At 47.0% G+C, this 13,946-nt stretch overlaps 1 pseudogene; it reads left to right on the plus strand.

The window, feature by feature from the left end:
• Positions 1 to 6,399, plus strand: part of LOC102116681 (uncharacterized) — a 90,464-nt pseudogene extending 84,065 nt beyond the window's left edge.
• Positions 6,400 to 13,946: the final 7,547 nt, after the last annotated feature.

Raw genomic sequence — 13,946 nt, forward strand, 5'->3', positions numbered from 1 at the left:
CAGTCTTCCTTGAGGACATCTTTACCTGCCCCTTTTAATGCTGGGAGGCTCTCTGCTTTTTTTCCTTCTGCTTCTGCCCCTCTTCCTGGGTCATCTCAGCGACTACCATGGCTTCAAATATCATCTGCCTCTCATGGACTCCTCAGTTTATATAAACACCACAGACCACTTTTCTGGGTGCCTGACTCAGATCCAAATACCTATGAGATGGCTCCAACAGACTCTTCAAATTCCCCATGCCCCATGCTGACTTCATCATCTCTCCCCCAGCCCTGGAACCTCATCTTCTGTGTTCTTTAGGTCACCCAGGCACCCATCCAGGGACTCATCCCAGCCTCCTGTCTCATCCTTAACCCCTTGGTTATTCTGCTATAAGTCCTACTTCCTAAAAGAGTTTTTGATCCTGGCCCCCTCCTGCTCTATCCTCACTGCCACTGTAATATAGTCTGAATATTTGTCCCCGCCTAAATCTCATGTTGAAATGTGATTCCCAGTTTTGGAGGTGGGGCCTGGTGGGAGGTGATCGTATTGGTTTCTCAGGAATGGTTTAGCACCATCCTCTTGGTACTGTCCTCGTGATAGTGAGTCCTCACAAGATCTGGTCATATAAAAGTGTGTGGCACCTCCCCGCCCCACCATGCTCTCTTTCTTGCTTCCATTCTCACCATGTGATGGGCCTGCTTCCCCTTTGCCTTCTGCCATGCTTAGAAGCTTCCTGAGCCACCCCCCTCCCCACACCAGAAACATATGCTGTTGTGCTTCCTGTATAGCCTGCAGAACCATGAGCCAATTAAACCTCTTTTCTTATAAATTACTTAGTCTCAGGTATTTCTCTAGGCAGCCTAGTACACACTGCCTCCAGTTAGGTTGTTATTGTCCCTCTCCCAAGTTCTGCTGCAGGCTGACCAACTTGCCAGCACCACTGTCCTCCAAGTAGCAACTCTGCCATCCAGGCTGAAGAAGGCTCTGCCATCTTGTAGCTACTGGTACTGGTACACATGGTCTCCTTGGTTCCTGCAGGGAAAGTGAATGCTGGCACATCTTGCACCAATGAGGGACACAACCCACTGGAAGAACTAATTGCATGCCTCCATCTAGCTGCAAGGGGTGAGGGGCGTAGGGAAGGGTGACCCTCCTATGTCGCAGTCTGGAAGGAGGGAACAACTGAATATGGATGAATACCAGAAACCTCTACCAATCATTCTCCTGCGTTGCTTTATCTCCTCTAGCCCTTATCGGATGTACCGTGCATTTGTCTGTTTAAATACTTCTGTCCTACTTCCCCCAACCCATAGAGAATCTAAGCTTTTTGAGGGCAGATAATTCATTTTGTTTATTGCATTGCTACATTTCCAGTACCCACAACAGGGTCTGGCACTTAGTAATCACTCAATAAATATTTGATGAATGGCTTATTAATAAAACGAAAAAATAAATGGCCTGGGCTGTGTTTACTGGGGCAAAGGTAGGGCCAATGTTGAAGGAGGAGCCTGGAAAGTAAGAAGGGGTCATATCACAAAAGGCATTATGAGCCATATAAAGGAGATTTCATTTTATCCTATAGAGTACAGACAGCCAGGCATGGTGGCGCACACCTGTAATCCCAGCACTTTGGGAGGCCGATGTGGGCGAATCACTTGAACCCAGGAGTTCAAGACCACCCTGGGCAACATGGCAAAACCTCGTCTCTACAAAAAATTAGCTGGGTATGATGGCCACCTGTAGTCCCAGCTACTTGGGGGACAGGTGGGCGGATAGCTTAAGCCTGGGAGATCGAGGCTGCAGTGAGCCATGTTTACACCACTGCACTGCAGCCTGGGGGACAGAGACTGACCCTGTCTCAAAAAGAAAAAAACTGCAGAGAACCACCGGAGGGATCTTAAAAGGGAAGTGACATGTTCTGGAAGATCACTTAGGAGGCAGGTTGGACGGTGGATTGGAGGGAACCACTGGAGGCAGGGAGACCAGCAGGAAGACAACGGCTGCTGGTTTAGAGCTGGATGGTGGAATTTGTGAAGCAGGAGCAACAAGACTTGCTGAGAGATTAAATATGGGGTTTGTGAGGAGTCAGGATGACTTTAAAGGGTTTGGCATGGGTTACTAGAAGGCTACAAGGATGGAGTTCCATTTACTTCTCCCCAGGTAAGAAGGAATGAGGAGTAGAGAAGACCTGGGGGAAGTCACGTAATGAGGAATTGTTTGGGACATGTGAACTTTGACATCGCTAATCACATGCCCAGACCTTGCTAAACTGCATGCAACTCCCCGCATAGATGTTTTTCCTTATCATTGGAATTTTTCACGGTCCCCTGACCCTGGAATAGCATTCTCTCTCTCTGTTAACTACTCCTAGCTCTGACCTCAGAAAACAAATCAGAAAGAAAAGAAGCCCAAGAAGATGGGGCATTCTTTCTAGTTCCCACCTCCCTTGATGGCACTGAACTGTACCTGCCCTCACTCCCAGGTGGGTGTAGAGACCTCCAGAGCTGGAGGAGAGGAGTCAGCTGGGTCCCTTGCAGGCCAGGAGCAATGGATGGATGACTGCTTGGATGGTGGACAGCTTCCTTGGACAGCAGGACCAAGGTAGGTACTCTGTTCAAAGGCAGTCATTGCAGCCAACTCTTGTTAGCATATTACTTGTGAAATGCTTCTCTGCCTCACGTGGCTTCTGCCTCTCTGCCTTCCCTGGGTTCTTGTCCCCAGCCTTGGCCTAATAAGAGTGCTCCTGCCAATCTTATTCTTATCCTGGCCCAGTTCCTCATGCCTGATATCCCTCCTTTACACCAGCCTTTTCCAGCGTTGTATAGGATTGAAAGTGATACCTCCTGTGCCATCACTCAACACGAGACAGAAGCCCAGCAGCCCTGCTGCCATGTCCTTCTGGGTGAGGGAAGAATGCCAGCTAATTTAATCCAGTCCCTGGGAAATCTTCTCTGGCCCCATCGGAAATCATGTGCTGGGAAACAGTCCAAGGCCACTGTCCAGCTACAGCCTGACTCCAGCAGTGTGGGTAGGGATGTGGTTAGGTGCACAGTTAGCTGCTCTCCTGCTCCCAACTTCTGCGCTGGGAGGTGATTGAATGTCGCCTCATGCATTAACCATGCATGGGAGAGAGCTGTGAGAGCTTCATTACCCACCCGCCCTCCTATAGCCCCCATCCCTCCATCACAGGCCATCTGGATTGACACCTTGATTGATTACCAAGGGTTCCGTTGCCTCTGCTCTAGCGTCACCTGACAGAACGGGGATGGGTTGTGTTGTACCTGACCTGTCAGTCTCTGCTGGGTGTCCCCTCTGGTGGTGCATGGGCACATCATGCTGGCATATTCAGTGGAACCCTCATTTTATGGACGGATGTCTCCTGCTATGACAGCATCTGCCAATCCACAAACCTACTCCAAATCCTATAGAAGGGGCTTTGGCAGAAAGAGTTCAAATTCAGCAGTTTTGATAAACCCCCAGAGAAAAGCATCCCTGGGCTGTTTCCAAGGATGGTAAATACCCACATCAACTGGTAAATTATAAAACTCAGCCACAAAATAAAGAGCTGATGGTTTGCAGAGAATTTGGCACAGTTGGGAAAGAAAGAATACTGCCAATGATACAGCCTCCTCTTTCCAAGTGTTGGTGGTAAAGAAGGAATGACAAGCTGCTGCATCTAAAGCCTTTAGAGGGAGAAGAAAAGAATTTGCCGTCTTGAATTTTGGTATAGAGGGCAGTAGCCTTAAGTTTAGCAGGAGAGGAGGAAGAGGAGGGAGGCTAATATTTGTAGAGTTCGTGTTTTGTGTACAGGACCTCATCAAATCTTTGCCACAGCCTCACAAAGCAGGTATTTCTGCACTCATTTGTCAGGTGAGGTAGGCTCAGAGAGGTGATGTCATTTGCCAACGGCCTCACAGCTTGCATATGGCAAACCCAAGTTGTCTAATTCTGAAATCTGACCTCTGTCTACTGTTATTACATGTCCACCCTCCCCCAAGCACATTTCAGGAAAGTGGGAAACCCAAGCCTTGCTTGAAAGGATCTTGACACATTTAAATAAAATCAGAACAAGAAACTTGAGAACAAGCGTCATTGAATAAAATTAGTTTGAATGATCTATACTGATCTATACTTACTTAAGGGCCCCATGGGGCATTTTATACATTCACATATACTTGCATACACTTGAACAGAGATTCTTGAACAAAGATCTGTTGTGCAGATGAGGAAAACCAAATTCCAAAGAGATGCTCACAAACGGTAAGGGAAAGAACGAGATTTTTTTTTTTTTTTTTTTTTTTTTTTTTACCATGTAGATGTGTTTGTGTTCTGGTGGCATGTAAAGTCCTTCTTTGGCATGTGAATATTAGTTATCAAAATGCACCTTCTTATAAAACAGTCAGATGGCTTCTGCCCTAGTGGCCTTTGTTCCTAGTTCACATTCTTCTGTCACAGAAGCTGGCATACTGTACAATCCTGAGGAACTAGTTATACACAATTATGATTGTTTCAGAATGGTGGGGGGAAATTGGAAAAACAATGTCACATTTGGGGAATTAAATGCCCATATAATCCATTACTTTTATTAAAAATATTTCTGAGCATTTATCATTCTTAGTTTTAAATAATATGGAATATACACTTGCCACATGCTAGAATCTGGGCTGGATGCTTTTTATACACATTGATTTAATCTTTACAACAACAGTACAAAACAAATGGTATAATTCCTAGTGCTACAGGAAACTGAGGCTCGGTAAGTATAAGTAACTTGCCTCAAATTGCACAACTGGAAAGTTCCAGGGCCATCACTTGAACCACATCCGTTGATGTTGGACTAAGGGAATACACGTTAGCACCTTATTAAGCCGGTTGACTTGCCTTGGGTGAGTTGTAATGTCTATGAACTGCCTCAAGTCTATCACAGGACAATTACACCTAGTCAATGAAACGTACTGGGACTTTATGAGGATTAAACATGAGACCATGTGGAATCACATGAACACTGAAGTTACTTACACACAGCCCAGGACTCCTGAGCACGTGCCTGAAGAGGCATACAAGTACGCTCATTGGAGCATTGTTTTGTAACCGTGAAAAATTTGAAGCAACCGAAATGTCCATCAGCAGGAGAATGAAGAAAGAAATCACGATGGCTGGGCACGGTGGCATGTGCCTATAATCCCAGCACTTTGGGAGGCTGAGGCGGGCAGATCACTTTGAGTCAGGAGTCCCAGACCAGTTTGGCCAAGATGGTAAAACCCCATCTCGAGTTCGATCGGTAGCGGGAGCTGAGAGCAGACCAGAGAGCCCTGCGCAGCCCCACCGCCTCCGCCGGCCTAATTACCATCACACCCCGGGAGGAGCCGCAGCTGCCGCAGCCGGCCCCAGTCACCATCATTTTAACCTTAAGCAGCGAGGCTGAGACCCAGCAGCCGCCTGCCGCCCACGCCCTCAGCGCCGCCGACACCAAGCCCGGCACCACGGGCAGCGGTGCAGGGAGCGGTGTCCGGGGTGGCCTCACATAGGCGACGCCTACTGGCGGGGACAAGAAGGTCATCGCAGCGAAGGTTGTGGGAACAGTAAAATGGTTCCATATAAGGAACGGATATGGTTTCACCAACAGGAATGACACCAAGGAAGATGTATTTGTACCCCAGACTGCCGTAAAGAATAACCCCCCAGGAAGTACCTTCGCAGTGTAGGAGATGGAGAAACTGTGGAGTTTGATGTTGTTGAAGGAGAAAAGGGTGCGGAGGCAGCACCCGTTACAGGTCCTGGTGGTGTTCCAGTTCAAGGCAGTACATATGCAGCAGACTGTAACCATTATAGACGCTGTCCACGTCGTAGGGGTCCTCCACGCAATTACCAGCAAAATTACCAGAATCGAGTGGGGAAAAGAACGAGGGATCAGAGAGTGCTCCCTAAGGCCAGGCCCAACGACGCCGGCCCTACCGCAGGCAAAGGTTCCCACCTGACTCCATGCGGAGACCCTATGGGCGTCCACCACAGTATTCCAACCTTCCCATGCAGGAAGGAGGGATGGAGGCTGCTGACAACCAGAGTGCAGGAGAACAAGGTAGACTAGTGAGGCAGAGTATGTATCGGGGATATAGACCACCGTTCCGCAGGGGCTCTCCTCGCCAAAGACAACCTAGAGAGGACGGCAATGAAGAGGATAAAGAAAATCAAGGAGGTGACACCCAAGGTCAGCAGTCACCTCAACGTCGGTACCTCCGCAACTTCAATTACCGACACAGACGCCTAGAAAACCCTAAACCACAAGATGGCAAAGAGACAAAAGCAGCCCATCCACCAGCCAAGAATTCGTCTGCTCCCGAGGCTGAGCAGGGAGGGCTAAATGCCGGCTTCCCATCTCTACCATTATACAGTTTAGTCATCCAACAAGAAATATGAAATTCCAGCAATAAGAAATAAACAAAAGATTGGAGCCGAAGACCTTAAGTGCTTGCTTTTTGCCCGTTGATCAGATAAATAGAACTATCTGCATTATCTATGCAGCATTAGGTTATTAATTTTACCTAAAGATCTCTTTTTGGTAATAACAAACGTGTTTTTTTTGTTTTTAAAGCCTGGTTTTTCTCAATACGTCTTTAAAGGTTTTAAAATTGTTTCATAGCTGGTCAAGTTGAGATTTTTAAGAACTTCATTTTTAATTTTTAATAAAAGTTCACAACTTGATTTTTTCAAAGAAGTCAGCAAACTCCAAGCACCTGTTAATAAAGGTCTTAATGTTTAAAAACCCATCTCTACTAAAAAAAAAAAAAAAAAAATCATGATTCATTCATGCAATGGAATATTATGCAGCAGATAAAATGAACTAGATCTTACAAGTATCAATATGCATAAATCTTGAATACAAAATGCTGAGAGAAAAAGTTGTAGAATGTGTAAAGTATTTGTATTAGTCTGTTCTCACACTGCTGTGAAGAAATACCCAAGACTGGGTAATTTATAAGGAAAAGAGGTTTAATTGACTCACAGTTCCGCATGGCTGAGGAGGACTCAGGAAACTTTTTACAATTATGGCAGAAGGCACTTCTTCTCAGGGCAGCAGGCGAGAGAATGAGTGTCAAGGAGGGCGGGGGGAGGGAAGTCCCTTATAAAACCATCAGATCTCGGGAGAACTCACTCACTATCACGAGAACAGCATGGGGGAAACAACCCCCATGATCCAATTACCTCCACCTGTACCACCCTTGACATGTGCAGATCATTACAATTCAAGGTGAGATCTGGGTGGGAACACAGCCAAATCTTATCAGTATTGATGTAAATTTTAAGCACACAAAAATACTATGAATTGTTTATTGAATATACACGTACCAATAAAAGTCCTAAACTCAGATGAAAAATGTACACACCGAGTTAGAATAATCCATACCTCTGAGGAGGAGGAAGGGGAATGGAATCAGGGAAGAATACAAAGGACACTACAACTGTTGCAATAATTTTTTTAATCTAAAACGAATATGGTAAATGTTAACATTTGTTCAATCTAAGGGGTGGGTAGCTGGGTGTTGTGTTTTTTTATATATGTTTAAAATAGTTCATCATTAGAGAAAAGCATCAAGTGGTAAGCAACTGTGAAACATCATTATTATAGCTATTCTTTATTGTTACTGTCACTGCCATCCAGGGACCCAGGTGACAGTGCTAACCTGGAGATAGGGACACTCATGTGGGCAAAGCTGCCTGATTTACACTCAGGGCTTTTGTAAGGATTAAATGAGGGAATATCTGCAAAGGTCTTGAGCTGTGTTTGCTTCCTTCCTCTATCCCTGCCTTAATAACTAAATTAATCCCAATAGAGACCACAGGAATTATCTGTGAAAGAAACCATCCCAATACCCAACTAAATGAAATATTTCAATTATCTTAAATGAGATGATGGGTGCACCTGTCCCATATGTGATGTCCAATAGCGACAATTAGCCGGGTATGGTGGCTCATGCCTTTAATCCCAGCACTTTGGGAGGCCGAGGCAGGCGTATCACTTGAGGTCAGGAGTTTGAGACCAGCCTGGCCAACACGGTGAAACCCCAACTCTACCAAAAGTATAAAAATTAGCCGGGCATGGTGACACGTGCCTGTAATCCCAGCTACTCAGGAGGCTGAGGCAGGAGAATTGCTTGAACCTGGGAGGCAGAGGTTGCAGTGAGCCGAGATGGCGCCACTGCACTCCAGCCTGGGCAACACAGTAAGACTCTGTCTCAAAAAAAAAAAAAAAAAGTGACAACTATTGTTCTTCCAGGGAATTAGGCTGGGCCTAAAAGAGGCATGCCATTGGCTGTGTAAAAGGCAGGTCAACTGGACCCTTATCTCACGCACTTAGCTGGCTCTCAACTTCAAGACTCTGAGGCCTCCTTGCTGTACTGGGGATGTAAGAAGAGCAAGCAGAAGATGGTTTGAGGGACTTCATGCCCCTGATTGTTTTAAATCCTCACCTTTAATTCAATGTTTTCAAAAATTCCTTTTGCACCAGCCTGATATTTTAGTTAATATGAGCAATGACCATGAAGCTGCTGGCAAGTCTGAGGCCATACTGGGGATTTCAGCACAGTGATGGAAGGTAGACAGCTCAGTTATCTGTGGTGATAAGAGACCAGGAGGGGAGGGACACAGAGATCTCCAGAGGCAGAACTTTCAGAGAACAGCAGGTAGGATCTGAAGGAAGAGTGAAAGGACGGCTTGCCAGAGGAGTGGATACGTGGAGGCAGAACCTGGAGGCATTCTGAATACTCCCCCTCCTGTATGCCGTATACTGGTCAGATATATTGCCAGCTGAATAATTCCTCTAGCGCCACTGGGTTAGGGTCTCCCCGACCTAGCTGGTCTCAGCACCTTCCCTCCCTCCCTCCCTCCCTCCCTCCCTTCCTTCCTTCCTTCCTTCCTTCCTTCCTTCCTTCCTTCCTTCCTTCCTTCCTTCCTCCCCTCTCTCCCTCCCTCCCTCCTTCCTTCCTTCTTTCCTTCCTTTTTTCTTTCTTTTTTGATAGACGAGTATTGTCCAATAGAACTCTCTGTGATGATGGAACTATTTTCTTTACATGGTCCAATACGGTGGCCACTAACCACATACAGCTCTTCAGCACTTGAAATGTGGCTTGTGAGACTGGGAAACTGAATTTTTGCCTAATTTTAATTAATTGGCATTTAAAACATAAACAGCCACATGTAACTACTGGCTCCTGGATTAGATGGCACAGGAGAGGAAACTGACCTAAAAGTTTGATGGAAGGAAAAAGGTTGGGAAAATTCTGGAACGTAAACCACTGTCTATAGGGGGTCAGCCTTGATCAGGCACCACCCTGAGGGCTTCCTAAGCAGCTCTGGGCATCTGAGGCCAGGAGGGGAAATTCCAAAGGAAGGAAGGTGACTAAGAAGCGTGACAGCCTCGCCAGCCCAAGTTTGTCCAGAAACAACTCTCTTCATTAAGCATCTGGAATTTGACCAGGCAGATTTGGTTCCATGGTATGGAACTGACCTCCAAACTCTGTGCAAGCTCTGGGAGGCACATTGCTGTGCAGGAAGCAATGTGACATGACAGTGAGCATTCTTCAATGTCAGGGCCATTCTGTCTATATCATGCGGTCCCACAAGCTGGGAGAATTGCTGCTCACTCCGTTGTTTCCCTTGGTCACTGCATGTACCTCTTAGAGAGCACCCATTCTGTGATTTCAACCCCTTCCTTCCTTCCTTCCTTCCTTCCTTCCTTCCTTCCTTCCTTCCTTCCTTCCTTCCTTCCTTTCCTTCCTTTCCTTCCTTCCTTCCTTCCTTCCTTCCTTCCTTCCTTCCTTCCTTCCTTCCTTCCTTCCTTCCTTCCTTCCTTCTTCTGTTGGGAACAGGCCCCCCAAAATATGACCATTAGCTGGCCCCAAAACTGGCCATAAACAAAATCTCTGCAGCACTGTGACATGTTCATGATGGACATAATGCCCAAGCTGGAAGGTTGTGGGTTTACTGGAATGAGGGCAAGGAACACCTGGCCCACCCAGGGCGGAAAACCCCTTAAAGGCGTTCTTAAACCAGACAATAGCATGAGGGATCTGTGCCTTAAGAACATGCTCCTACTGCAGATAACTAGCCAGAGCCCATCCCTTTATTTCAGCCCATCCCTTTGTTTCCCATAAGGGATACTTTAAGCTAATATCTATAGAAACAATGCTAATGACTGGCTTACTGTTAATAAATACATAGGTAAATCTCTTTTCAGGGGTCTCAGCTCTGAAAGATGTGAGACCCCTGATTTCCCACTCTACACCTCTATATTTCTGTGTGTGTGTCTTTAATTCCTCTAGCGCCACTGGGTTAGGGTCTCCCCGACCTAGCTGGTCTCACCACCTTCCTTCCTTCCTTCCTTCCTTCCTTCCTTCCTTCCTTCCTTCCTTCCTTCCTTCCTTCCTTCCTTCCTTCCTTCCTTCCCTCCCTCCCTCCCTCCCTTCCCTCCCTCCCTCCCTCCCTCCCTCCCTCCCTGCCTTCCTTCCTTCCTTCCTTCCCTCCCTCCCTTTCTCCCTCCCTCCCTCCTTCCTTCCTTCCTTCCTTCCTTCTTTCCTTCCTTTTTTCTTTCTTTCTTTTTTTTAAAAAAGTTTTGATGCAATGAAATAGAATTGATGCACAGGTCCTAAGTTTGGGGCTATGGGTTCTACATCCCAGCAACTGCCTCTGTCAATTGATGTGTCTGTCATCTTTGCCTAAGATTTGTGACTGTAGCTATAGGGGCCATTTTCGTTGTTGTTGTTTTCTTCTTGGACCTATATAGGGTGTAACCTGTAGGGCATCTTTGAAATCAACTTGTCTAAATCCTATATGTTATATATGGAAGGACAGAAAACCCAGAGAGCTGAGAGGCTCACCCCAGCTCACGCACCCTTGAATTGGCGGAAGGTAAGGAATTAGAACCCGCAGACGACACACCCAACCCTCCCTGTCCAGGGACCACCCCTCCTTGCCTAGAATGAATCCTCCATTTTTGTCAGCTCCTCATATGTTTCCACTGCAAAGGTGTTCTTCACCCTGCCTTCAGGGATGCTGCGTAAATCCTTAGATTTCCTAACATAGTCTTCCCTCTTCATTCACCCTCCCTGGGCTCCAGTGGAGATTAGGCCAAAGAAGAACCACCTTCCCCTCCAGCCCTACCTCACTCTCTCCTACCACACTGATATCTAGGATAGTCCTCTCAATCTTTAATGTGCATAAGAATCTCCCTGGGATCTTGTTAAAATGCAGGTGCAGACTCAGTAGGTCTGGCTTGAGGCCTGACATTCTGCACTTCTAACAAGACCCCAGGTGATGCTGAGGCTGCTTTGAGGAGCAAGTCTCACGCTCTGGTCCTAAAGGGCTAGAGCTGAAAGGAGCTGCCAGAGGTCAGGTGCTCCAGAAGTAGAGCTAAGCCAGCAATTCCTATAGATATGGCCCCAGAGAAACCAGTAACGTAGTCGAGGAAGTCGAATGAGGTAGAAAAGAAGCTAAGCAAAGAGCTGGCTTCAGCTAAAAATCTAACCTCAGCCTGATCCACAGGTTGCTCTGGGACATAAGACTCATAAAGCTGAGAAAACATAAAACACCATAAAGCTGTTCCAGTGTCAACTGAGGCAAAGGAGCTAGGTTTTTGCTTCCAGCATCAGGCAGTCATGAGCTGTGAGATGCCCCTGGGAGAAGGACATTGCCCTCCCTGGATAACCTCCAGGCATTTTCAGGGTTGGCGGCTCCCATTTGGTAAAGGGCAAGTCTCCAGAGAAGTAAACAACCACGAGCCATCAGCATGCAACACTCACAGCAGCTGGGGGCAGGTGCCCCCGCGGTATAGAGGATCCAGGCAGGCTCCCAACAGAATCTAGCATGAGGGCCTAAAACTCATGCAGGCCATCTGCCCAGCCCCACTTATGCCTAGCAGAGATTTTATCTTTGAAAGTTATGCATATGTACATGAAAAAACAGAACTAGAAACACCAACACAAAACTTTACAATGGTGATCTCAGCTTGACTCTCTTGTCTTTTTCCACAACTTTCAATTTTGCTACATTAACATACATTCTTGTTGTTGTTGTTGTTGAGACGGGGTCTCAGTCTGTGGCCCAGGCTGAGTGCAGTGGCACAATTGCAGCTCACTGCAACCTCGACCTTCCTGGCTCAAGCGATCCTCCCACCTCAGCCTCCGGAGTAGGTGTGCGTTACCACACCTGGCTAATTTTTGTATTTTTTTGTAGAGACAGGGTTTTCCCATGCTGCCCAGGCTGGTCTTGAACTCCTGGGCTGAAGTGATCCACCTACCTTGGCCTCCCAAAGTGCTAGGATTACAGGCATGAGCCACCGTGCCTGGGCAACATGTATTAATATAAACCAATCAAAGTAAATTCCCTGATAGCCCAGTTCAGAATCTTAGAAATATTTTTATTTATTTAGTAACTTTTTATTGAGTGCCTGTTATTACCATTTACAGTGCTATGTGATTCTAATCAACCTTCACAGTGCAATACTAATGACAGGGCACACATCTGAAGTGCAATTTGTAGCAAAGAGAAATTATAGACTGTTTAGTACGGTTTTTAAGTTTGAATCTATTTTTTTTTTCCAAGTCTTTGAAAATTGCTTATCTACATAACCCTTTAACTGGAACAGCCCATTCATCAACCCCTGGCTTAGTGATGCGAAATGCTGTGCTCCACACAGATCTTGGCAAAAGGGCTGACAGAACTCAGGCCCCTGACTCCTGTTGGTTCTCAAAGACCACACAGCCTGTTGGTGCCCCAGGAGCAATCTCTATGGACTTCCTTCTTTGTTTGCACTGCCTAATTAAGCAATCAAGTTAATTGAGATTAATGGCTGGCTTAATAGGGATTAATAACTTGCCAAAAATGCCCCGGGTTTGGGAATTTAGAGCCGCAGTATTGCTCTTTATAAAAGCTGGAGATGTGGTGGCCAAGCAGAGCCCAGACCCTCCAGCCTCTCTTCACTTCTCAGAGGGTGCCTCAGACCTTCAGGATGAGGTGGGATGCTGGGGGCGGGGATGGGGGTGCGTAGGAGGGGTTGGGGGGCAGATAAAGCTTCCCGGTTAGCTTGACCTTCAGAGGCCCTGCAGTTCCTGCCCACACCACAGAGGCCTCCATTGCTGAGCCAGGCACCAAACCCAGTGCAGGGGCATAGTCCCAGCTCTGTAGGCCTGGGCTCCTGGGCTCCTGGCAAGCCCTAAGGTGCCTTCCAGTTCCAACAGTCTCTGGGTCTCTGCGTTCTCAATCCTAGTTTCCTCTTAGAATCTCCTGGAGGGAGCTTTTTCAAAAATGCGGATGCCCCAGCCCTACCCAGAGTTTCTGATTTAATTGGTCTGGAAAGAGGGGAGATCCTTTTTGTAAAAGTTCCCCAAGTGAGTCTTATGTGCAGACACTGACAATGAGATCAGGACTTCTTTTAAAAACCAGTCCTCTTGGTGATAAGAGTGAAAAAAAGTGGAAGGAAGGGGCCAGACATGGTGGCTCATGCCTGTAATCCCAGCACTTTGGGAGGCCGAGGCGGGAAGATCACCTGAGGTCAGGAGTTTGAGACCAGCCTGGCCAACATGGAGAAACCCTGTTTCTACTAAAAATATGAACAGTTAGCTGGGCGTGGTGGTGCATGCCTGTGCTCCCAGCTACTCGGGAGGCTGAGGAGGAGAATTGCTTGAACCCGGGAGATGGAGGTTGCAGTGAGCTGAGATCGCACCACTGCATTCCAGCCTGGGTGACAGAGCAAGACTCCGTCCCCCCCCAAAAAAAAGAAAGTGGAAGGAAAGAAAGAAGGGAGGGAGGGAAGAATGGAAGCAGAGCCACTGACACCAAGAGATTTCTCAGATTGAAGGGAAGAGGGAGGGGAAACAGGGCAAGCGCAGCAGGAGGGAAGACAGTTCACACCAAATGGCAGCTGCCTCTGTCTTGCTGTCTGTAGGCTACAGAAGGTCACGGTTCTTTCT

The sequence above is a fragment of the Macaca fascicularis genome, chromosome 7, assembly GCF_037993035.2.
Source record: "Macaca fascicularis isolate 582-1 chromosome 7, T2T-MFA8v1.1".
NCBI classification, from domain to species: domain Eukaryota; kingdom Metazoa; phylum Chordata; class Mammalia; order Primates; family Cercopithecidae; genus Macaca; species Macaca fascicularis.